Genomic DNA, 9,501 nt, shown 5'->3' with positions numbered 1-9,501 from the left:
CAGAACTGATAACAAGCTTTCCAGACTGTTGCTTTGATTTACTGAGTGGCGCTAGACTCCAGCCTCATTTCCTGGAAAGAGCACTTCTCTTCCTCTAACAGGGGCTGATATTACTTCAAGCTGTTGTCAGTTGACATGGTGAAATTGCTTAGATGCACTCTCGGTGTCCTCGGCTGCTGCTGATTACCTTTAAGTATTCAAAGAGCAGAAACCCTGGGGAAAGATGATGAGTTGTCCAGGGAGGATGGTGCTCCAGCCATATAAACAAACACCTGAAATCCTTCAGGCTTTAATGAAGACTAGGCCCCTGCGAGAGAGACCCCAATCAGCATTGTGCCGTTGCATCCAGCTCGGGCAATTTTCAGGGAGAAAGCGATTGGTGGCAGCTCTTGCGATGCACGTAATCTACTAATCACCACTCGGAGACTCCTGGTGCTTGGAAGCCGTGGGGAAGGGGGTAATTGGGTTTTATGAGCTGAAGGAGCTGCTGGCATATGTCGCTGGGGTAGGGGTGGGGTCAGCTTCAGGGGAAGGGGGCCTGCTTAAATATTTACAGATTAAGGATAGATTGGGATCCTTGCTCCCTTTTGCATGCCAGGCTCTCTGACTTTAACTTGGGAGACAACTTTCCTAGAAGCTCAGAGATAATCTGTTTTCTCGTTCTTCTGTAAAGCGTCCCTGTTTCTGCACCCGATGGCATATTATCTTAGTATAATGCTTAATCCTTTAAAATAGGGACCGGCAAACTTTTTGGGCCAGTGGGCACTTTTGGACTGTTGAGAAAGCCCTGTGGGTGCCAGTCCTAAAATGGTTGCTGTGGAGGCATGGCGTAGCAGAGGATGGCCGCCACATCTGAAGGAGGAGAAAAACAGACAGGGCCACAAAATGGTGCAGACATCAAAAGGGAAAAAGGCACCTGTATCAAGCGTATTTGTTCACAGAGAGAAACTCTTTTGCACCTCTCCTATGTACAGAACGGATGGGAGGGTGGGCATCCAATCCTGGCAGCCAGTGAAATGTGGGCATGTGTAAAGGTATGTGCTCAAATGCAATGAGGAGGAAGAGCAAACAGTCTCTTGTGCTTTGTGAATTTCCAAGAGGATATTTACTTAGACCTTTTGCAGATACCAGTGCCATATAGGGTACTGGTGGGCACACTGGCATTTGTAGGTGCCAAGCTGGTGACCCCCGCTTTTAAAGAAAGTTTAGGCAAATTAACAGAATAGGCCTATCATTAGCTTTTAACCATGGTAGCTACTCCATTTTCAGCAATAGTCTACCTGTGAATAGCAAGTACCAGGGGCAACCAGCATGGATGGCTGTTGCCTTCATGCCCTGCTGGCAATTTTTTTCACAGGCACACATCTGGCTATTGTAAGAAACCAAGCGCTGGACTAGATGGCCTTATACGGCAGGGTTTTTTTAAACCTCTTAGGAAAATGTAAACTGCTTTAATGTTTTTGAAATGAAATAAAAGTATGGTTACAAATATGTTTACAAATAAATAGATAAATGTCTACATGTAGGAGCTGGAGAGGCCATTCAGTTCAAATCTAGCCTCTGCCAAGAACACGCTAGGTGGTCTTAGGCAAGCAACTATCCTTCACTCTCCCCCTGTCTACAACATGGGGATAATAATTCTGGCCTATCTTACAGGAATGTGAAGAAAATGATCAGGGGACTAGAAACAAAACCCTATGAGAAGAGACAAAGAACTGGGCATATTTAGCCTTGAGAAGAGAAGACTGAGGGAGATATGATAGCACTCTTCAAGGACTTGAAAGGCTGTCACACAGAGGAAGACCAGGATCTCTTGTCGATAATCCCAGAGTGCAGGACATGGAATAATGGGCTCAAGTTACAGGAAGCCAGATTTCAACTGAACATCGGGAAAAACTTCCTAACTGTTACAGCTGTATGACAATGGAACCAATTACTTAGGGAGGTGGTGGGCTCTCCAACACTGGAGGCGTCCAAGAGGCAGCTGGACAGCCATCTGTCGGGTATGCTTTAATTTGGATTCCTGCATTGTGCAGGGAATTGGACTCGATGGCCTTATAGACCCTTCCAACTCTACGATTCTATGATTCTAAGATTGCTGAAACAATGCTTTTTAAAATTACATCGAATATAAGAGGTATTCACACATGGATATAATGTCACTGGGTTTCTATACCCTTGATTATTGTACAGTTGATGACTAACAACTGAAGGTGTGGAGTGAATTCATTGAGAAGCATTGAGATGCTGTCAGGCAAGTCCTTTCTGTGGTGTTTGATCTGTGGTACCCCATTCACATAGATAGGCCACCACTCGATGATGCTGTCTGTAAGTGATACACCTGCATGTGTGAACCAGCCCAACACGTGGTTATGATGATTATACAACTGGCCAGCACCAGACTGCAGTGGACTCTCAAAGGTGGCACTACTGCTGCTGGCGCTTAAATAGGCCAGAAAAGAGAGGAATAAAGAAGAAGAAGAAGAAGAAGAAGAAATAAAGTTGAAGGGTGATGTGCTAAAGACGGGGTGGCCAACCTTTTTTATCCCAGGGGCCACATGCCTGTGGTAGGTGTGGCTCCCCCACACTCATGCACAGACACAGAGGACACACGCACATGAAAAAAGCAGAAATGGGAGCAGAAATTGCCTATGTCTGCTTATTCATTCAATTTCCAGAACGGAAATCAATCCAGCAAATATGATCGATATTCACTGTTGTTGTTGTCAGTTCCCAAATTATACGTAATCAGTTAGTCCCCCCCCTCCCATTTGCATTGTGTTTCCTTTACACTAAAATGAATGGGGTAGGATAACATAAGGGCCATGTAATGTGTGTAATTTTTGTAATTAATTACATAAATTACATCATTTCATCACAGTGGACAGTATAATAAATAAATGGTGGGAGATGGAACTGCAGCAAAATGGAAACAGCGCTGCATACAACAAATACAGAGTGGAATGGGAAATGTTGCCTTCTTGCATCCCTACATAGGACAGAGAGGCAAACAAACCCCTCCTTTCCTTGTGATCTGTGCAGATCACTGAGGAGGGGGGTTATTACTCCCTCTCCATCCATCATATGGTTGAAACCTTGGTAGCTGCCTTATACTAGACCATCTAGCTTAGTATTATCTACACTGACTGGCAGCAGCTCTCCAGAGTGTCAGGCAGGGAGTCTCTTCCAGCCCTGTCTGGAGATGCCGGGGATTGAATCCAGGACCTTCTGCACGAGAGGCAGATGCTCTGCCACTGAGCTACAGCCTTTCCCCTTAAATTGCTCAGGTCACTCTGATAACCATGGGCAGAGCAATTTGCATCCCTATTAGGGCACTGGATTCCATCCACCCCAGCGTGGTGTCTATTTTCTTTTTCTTTTTCTTTCTTTTACCGCCATCAAAACTGGTGAGGTCTGGGTTGGGGTGTGTGTAGCAAAATTGTCTGAAGGGCCAAACCAGCGAGTAGCCACTCCTGGGCTAAAGCATTGCACTTCCCCATAGTGAGGGTTAAGCAGGGCATTTAAGGAATTGTTATTGGGTGTCCTCCTCTTTTGTCGTTGTTCAAATGGCCTGTACATGGAAGCCCCTCTACCATGTACAAGCCTTGACATTTGGACTGTGGTTCAGACTAAAAATGGGAGGGGGGGAGTGAATACAGCCTTGCAAATGCATTTGCACAAGTTACTAGCCCAGCAAAATTCTTACTAGCCTACTTGCAGATACACAAATTAAAAAGCAAGTTAAAATTAAAATTAAATGCTGCTGCTTATGATCCATGCACAGCTGGTATAGCACAGTGGAAAGGAGAGCCTGGCTGGGAGGCCAGAGTCTGTGAGTTCAAATCCCCGCTCAGTGTCTCCTGGGTGTCAAGGGCCAGCTAAAGATCACCCCACAGTGAGTGGCACAGGGGTTACGTGCCCTGCCACCTGTGCAAGCTGCATAGTCCCAAGGAGCCCAGTTGCCCCCCAGCTGGCAGTTGCAGACAAGGAAGGGGCTGGCTTGTGCAGCTGTGGCAAGCTGAGCAGGCCCTAGCCAGCTGGGGAGGACTAGCCTCAGAGGAAGGCAATGGTAAACCCCCTCTGAATACCGCTTACCATGAACACCCTATTCATAAGTTGGGATCGACTTGAAGGCATTTCATGATCCATGCCCTGCTGTAGCAGAATTCTTAAAAAAAAACAAAAAAAAACCCAAAGCTGCAGAGCACTAGACATCACAGTGTACAGGGAGAGAGATTTTGTTAAGACTTTTTTCAAAAAGACTGGTGGTTTCTAATAACCCTAAGAATTACTGTGTAATGTGTTCCTGCGTTCTACTGTTTCTATTCAATTTCACTAAAATGTCATACCTCTACTCAGTGTTTCAGTGGCTTCCAGTCTGAATTTGTGTACTTGGTTCATTGATTAAATATTATGCGTCCATTTGTGTCCACTGGGTGCCAAAAGCTAGGACTGTGTGTCTATTTAAACACACCACTATTACTTAAAAATGCCTTGGGGTTAAGGAATATTTGGAACAGCTGAGGATGTAAGAAGGAGTTAAAATGGGATTGTAAAATGTTGCAAGCTGCTGTGAGCACCTGATGGTCAAAAAGCAGAATGAAAAAGTAAGCATAAATAAATGTGTAAATAGAAGAGTTTGTGTAACCCACCAGCATCCTATATCTGCAGGATGAGTGGGTGGATTCAGACTGTATGAACAGCAGAACTTCCATCCATGGTTCTATGAGCCTGACCTTGAATTGCTAGAATAAAGATAAAACTTAAATATTATAGATAGATATTAGCAGCCTTGTACCTAGTATTGCTTGGAAATTCTAAGAAACAAAAAAAATCAGTTCAGTTTGGAAATCAGTGTTTTAACATCAGTGCAGTTTTGAAAGGTTCAGTCCGCTATCTTGATTCACAATGGTGTCCAACTGTATGCAGACACAGGCAGAAACCTGCTTCTTGATCTCAGGAACCATCATGCAACAAACTAGCTCTGCTGGCGCAAGGGTTTATTTATTTATTTATTTATTTTCATTATTTTTACCCCGCCCTTTTTCCAAAACTGGAACTCACGGCGGCTTCCAGATAAAAGCACACATATAATTAAAAACATAGAAAAGTCTAGATTAAAATCAAATTAAACAATTTACAGTATTAAAACCATTCATACATACAGTTAAAATAATTCAAACTCAGTTTAAAATAATACAATTAGGCAACAGCAATGCAGCACCCTTCAAGACCTGTCCTTAACAGCTTTCAGTTCCAAAGGCTTGTTGAAATAAAAAAGTCTTTGCTTGCCGATGGAAGGACTGCTAGGAGGGGACCATTCTTGCTTCCCTAGGAAGGGAGTTCCAAAGCCTCGGGGCAGCCACCAAAAAGGCCCTATCTCGCGTCCCCAGTAGTCGTACTTATGAGGACGTAGGTATTGAGAGAAGGGCCTCTCCTGAGGATCTCAGGGCCCAGGCAGGCTCATATAGGGAGATACGGTCTGACAGATAGCCTGGACCTAAGCCATATAGGGCTTTATAGGTCATCACCAGCACTTTGAATTGTGTCTGGAAACAGAGTGGCAACCAGTGGAGCTTTTGTAACAGGGGAGTCGTATGGTCCCTGTAACCAGCCCCAGTTAACATTCTGGCTGCAGCATGTTGCACCAACTGAAGTTTCCGAACAGTCTTCACAGGCAGCCCCACGCAGAGCAAGTTTATTTATTTATTTATTAGATTTTTATACTGCCCGACTAGCATAATTCTCTGGGCGGTGTACAACAAAGTGCAAAAATATACAAAAATTCCATAGTAAAATACAACAACAATGTAAAAGAATAAGAAAACTAAAAGCAATTACAACACATATTAAAACTAAATTAAGTTAGATTAAAATGCCTTAGAGAAGAGGAAGGTTTTGACTTGGCTCTGGAAAGACAGTAACGTCGGCGCCAAGCGCACCTCATCAGGGGGACTGTTCCAGAGTTCGGGGGCCACCACTGAGAAGGCCCTAGTTCTAGTTATCACCCTCCGAGCTTCTCTATGAGTCGGAACTCGGAGGAGGGCCTTCGATGTAGAACGTAGTGTACAGGCAGGTTCATATCGGGAGAGGCGTTCCAGCAGGTATTGTGGTCCCCAGTAATGTAAATGGGATGTAACTAAGGCATGTGTCACCGTGGCCAGATCAGACGGCTCAAGGAACGGGCGCAGTTGGCGCACTAATCTTAATTGTGCAAAAGCACTCCTGGCCACCGCAGAAACCTGGGCCTCCAAATTTAAAGCTGAGTCCAGGAGCACATCCAAACTGCGAACCTGCGTCTTCAGGGGGAGTATAACCCCATCCAGCACAGGTTAGCTAGAGCATAATGGGATTTTCCCCCTCCTCCTTCGTGTGTGCCCTACACCGTCCCCAAACCTGCTCCGGAGGGTTGGGGAACCTTAGCACTAATACAACCTAATATCTTATCGGTACAGGCATGCTGGATGTGTGTTGTGTGTTTGGGAGGACTCTGTGTGCTGCTGCAGCTATTTGCCATTTGTCCACAACTTTGCCATATCTTATTCTCTACTCCAGTTATATAGGGGGGAGGGCTGCTTGAGGCAGCACCTTGGAGTTGCACAAAGTTGCTAAGTGTGCACTTAGCATTGCACTTGGAGTCGTCTTGGAGTCTGTTTGGAATCTATTCCAAGAGAAATCATCGCCACGCTCTGCAAGTGCTGAAGAGAGATGGGCAAACCAACAGGCTGTTGCAACTGAAAGTCTGCCCCTTCTCAAGGTGAAAGTTTACCACTTGGATAGATTTTGGTTTCTTGGGCGAGAGGTGAGGGCAGTGTCATTGCCTACTATGGTGGAAATAGTTGTTTCTCTACCTCCAGGGTAAGAGCCTGGTGGGGATAGTTTCTGCCCCCTTGAGTGAGAGACAAAGGGGAGTGCTTGGCATGAATGTGTTAGTGTGTGTGTGTGTGTGTTTTGTATGTATTTAGATTTGAGTGGTTTGCATAGAGTGGATAAGTGCGTGTGTTGTTTTTAGGATGCAAGATAGAATTTACGTGAGTGCTTCCAGAGTGTAATTTGAGGTGTGTTAATATAGTAAGCTTGAATGCTTTGGTTTAGAATGTTTATATGTTTGATTAATGGGAGTGTTGATCTTGTAAGGGTGTGCTTGAGTAAATTGAATGATATTTACTTCCAACTGTAGCTAGATGAAATTCTGTTTGCTATTGTAAAGGGAGCTGGCTGTTTTAATTGTTTTGCTTTATTATTATATATTGATTAAGAAAAGAGTTGATTTTCTTTTGTCCAGTTTGCCATGTTGTAAAATAAAGTTTTGATTTAATTTAAAGATTTTTATTTTAAAATTTTTTATTGAAGCCTAGGGGATATTGTGTTCAGCCTACTATGTTTGCTATGATTTTGTTTTGTATTTTTGTAGTTCATTTTTATATGCAATGTTTGTACTAAATGTTGATACTAAAGACGATGTTCTGCTCAGTTATCAATTGTATTTTATCAGTTGTGTAGTTTTTGTTGTTGTATTTGCTGTTTAAGATATTTAACTTATGTTGTACACTGCTTAGAGTTTCATTTATATATAAGTGCTATATAAATAGTCTAAATAAATAAATAGATTTCAATAGTGCTTTACAAACAATGACAAGAGCATGGGTGGCATTGGCATCACTGGACTTCCACTCAGATAATTCTAGTTCCCCCACCAAGGGGATCCATATCACAATTGTGGCTGATCCAAAATTCCATGGGAAGTTAGAGGATTGCCCCATCCCGTTGCCTCACGCTTCCATTCAAAAGAGTGTTGGAGTTGTGGGGTGGTCAATCCTCCTTAACAACGCTTACCTTTCTTTACATCCAGGAGTGCTGCAATTCTGCTGTCTGTCTTCCTGCATTGCTTACATCAGCTGTCACCAGCCTGGTACCAGAGCTTGGAAGATTACTTTTAAAAAGTAATAAATTACAGTTACAGTTACATGGCCCCAAAAAAGTAGTAATTACCGTTACAATTACAATTGCTCTGAAAGTAACTGATGTACCCAAAAGTAATTGCTACAATTACATTTTAGTTACTTAAAAAAATGCCTACAAGGTGCTGGCCTTGGCTACTGCACATATAAGTAGCCTAAAACATTAAAAATAAGCACACACACAGAGAAAGTAGTAGAATAATTTTTTATCCATAAGATTAACAGAATAGCATAACAGAATCTCACATCCCCTCACCCCACCCCCAGCAATGAAACCCCAACGCACACATTTTAATATATATATATTGCCTCCAGCTCTTTTCTCCTTCCATTCCTGTCCATTTTTAAACAATTGTTTTCTCCACGCCATCTCGCTCTCCACCTCCTCCCTCGTTGCCTCCTAAGCACCCATAGAGCATGAAGGAAGAACAACGCTGCACAGAAGCCCAATTTGAAGCACATGATTTTTATTCACAAATCAGAGGAGCAGAAGACGTCCCCTGCTCCCCCCCAAGTAATGCACAAAAGTAATGCTGGAAACATTACAATTACTCCTCAAAAGTAATGAAGTTACTGCTCGTTCTATTACCAGCAAAATGTAATGAAGTTACCTACTCGTTACTCAAAAAAGTAATAAATTACAAGTAATTCGTTACTTGTAACTAGTTACTTCCAAGCTCTGCCTGGTACCCTCAAGATGTTTGGGACTGCACTGGGCTGATGGGAACTTGTCACCCAAAACATCTTGAGGGCACCAGCTTGGCATGGCTGGACTACCCATTCTGTTCCCGCTCCTCAAATTGATTAGGACCCTTGTGAGGATGCATTCCTGGCTTCACCTACTTTTCTCAATACCAGGTCTCTAGCAAGCACCATTCTTAATGGCTAAGAGCAGTCATCTTTAACCTTTTCAGACCAGGATAGGGGTGTAGCCATCCGGGGTCACAGAGAGTCATAGACCCATTACCTTTGTCGAAGCAGGGTCCTAGCCAGGTCCCTATGTATGAGCCAATCAGCATGAAAAGGGAATATGTTAGGCACTTAGAAGAGTCCTTGTCCTTTCATGCTGATTGGAGCCAATCAGAGTGAAATGAGGTGATCTGGCCAATGAGAAGACTCTTCTCAGTAGCTAACACACAGCCTCCCCTTTCATGCTGATTAGCTCCTAGGGATGTCTGTTGTGGTGGAGTGTGGACTCATGAGATGACAGGGACAGCAAGGTGGACAAGGGCTAATGGAAAAGGGGGCATGGCTGTGAGGGGTGTGTGACGTGACTATCATGAAGGGACCCTGCATATCTGAATTGGTCACCGCGCTACTGGACCAGGGACCCACCTTTAACCCTAACATACAACATGAGAACCACTGCTATTTTTTTTTGCAACTGTCTTTGTTCACCTTTCTTCTTTCTCTACCTTCTAATTTCTCTCTCTCCATCTCCTAAAAAGCTAAATAGCAAAGAGCGGCCATGCCAATGGAGCAACGCAGCTTAAGTCAGGACATAACTCTGGTTTGCGTCAAGAACCAGCAGTTAGTGCTT

The 9,501-nt window shown here is 43.7% G+C and overlaps 1 non-coding gene across 1 annotated transcript; it reads right to left on the bottom strand.

Moving 5' to 3' along the window:
• Window positions 1–3,197: 3,197 nt before the first annotated feature.
• TRNAE-CUC (transfer RNA glutamic acid (anticodon CUC)) lies at window positions 3,198–3,266 on the bottom strand. Its single transcript has one exon. It is a non-coding gene; the product is annotated as a tRNA-Glu (tRNA).
• Between the last annotated feature and the right edge of the window lie 6,235 nt (window positions 3,267–9,501).

Source organism: Rhineura floridana, chromosome 9 (genome assembly GCF_030035675.1).
Source record: "Rhineura floridana isolate rRhiFlo1 chromosome 9, rRhiFlo1.hap2, whole genome shotgun sequence".
NCBI lineage: Eukaryota > Metazoa > Chordata > Lepidosauria > Squamata > Rhineuridae > Rhineura > Rhineura floridana.
The sequence above is the reverse complement of the archived record's forward strand: the minus strand, read 5'-3'. Positions and strand labels throughout refer to the sequence as shown.